Consider the following 1,103-nt stretch of genomic DNA (forward strand, 5'->3'; position numbering starts at 1 on the left):
GGTGGAATAGGAACCATGCAAAAACAACCTGGGGTAAAAGAGGCAGAATAACATGTTATATACTTTTCCACCAAAAAGTGAAGGTGTGTGTGTAAGGAATTATTGACCATAGCAGAGAAGCAGGAGGGACACAGAGCTTCTAGCAAGCACAATATTAGCAATTATTGAAATCAAAAGGAACATTGTTGATCTGATGCTAGAATATTTACACAGCAGCCATGTACACCAGCTTGGGACACTCTTGCTGTTACTCTGGGAGTAATATAGGAGCCACACCTGGCAACTTGAGTTCCTTCCCTGAAGGTATGATTTCCAATTTACACATCTAAAAATACAGCAGAAAGACTATACTTTCAGGGATCATTTCTATAGTTCCTTACTAGAGAAGTTTCTCTGACTGTGTAGAGCACTGGAAACCACGAGGAGGAGGTGCAGCGTTCTCTCCTGAGCGTGAAGCTGGCCCTGGGTGCTGCTGTGTGCAAATGCCCTTTGTCATTGATGATCGTTCTTTTCTCCCCCGGGAGAGTAAGAGGGAGAGAATGCAGTCTGAGTGGGTTAAAAAAAATAATACTAATAAAATAAAAAAAAAATAAATAAAAATACAGCAGATAACTAGAAACACAAGCTTTGAAATAACTTTGAAGTAAAAAAATCTCTACATTATAAACAAGAATCACAAAAGTCAACACAATATAATTTCTCCAGAAGTTATGAATATAAGAAAAATTACTCCAGTGATACTTATTTAGAAGAAATGCCAGACAGAAAATTCAAAATAATGATTATAAGTATGTTCAAGGAAATCAAACAAGAGATCAAAGGAGTCAAAGAAGAAAACAAACTCCTGAAGGAGAACACAGGAAACCAACTTGATGAAAGGAGATTGATACAAGATGAGAATGAAAATACTTAGTAGCAGAGGCCAGTAAGTTGAAAAGGAGACATAAAGGGAAGAGAAAGGAAGGGAGGAGGATACTTAATAGGTTGATATTGTATATATGTAATTACAATGATTGTAATGGGGAGGTAATATGATGGAGAATGGAATTTCAAATGGGAAAGTGTGGGGGTGGGGAGGGAGGGAATTACCATGGGATATATTT

At 37.4% G+C, this 1,103-nt stretch overlaps 1 non-coding gene across 1 annotated transcript; it reads left to right on the plus strand.

The window, feature by feature from the left end:
- The first annotated feature begins 341 nt into the window (after window positions 1–341).
- On the plus strand, window positions 342–555 carry LOC123455912. Its single transcript, XR_006634211.1, has one exon. It is a non-coding gene; the product is annotated as a small nucleolar RNA U3 (small nucleolar RNA).
- Window positions 556–1,103: the final 548 nt, after the last annotated feature.

This window comes from Jaculus jaculus, chromosome 18 (assembly GCF_020740685.1).
Source record: "Jaculus jaculus isolate mJacJac1 chromosome 18, mJacJac1.mat.Y.cur, whole genome shotgun sequence".
NCBI classification, from domain to species: domain Eukaryota; kingdom Metazoa; phylum Chordata; class Mammalia; order Rodentia; family Dipodidae; genus Jaculus; species Jaculus jaculus.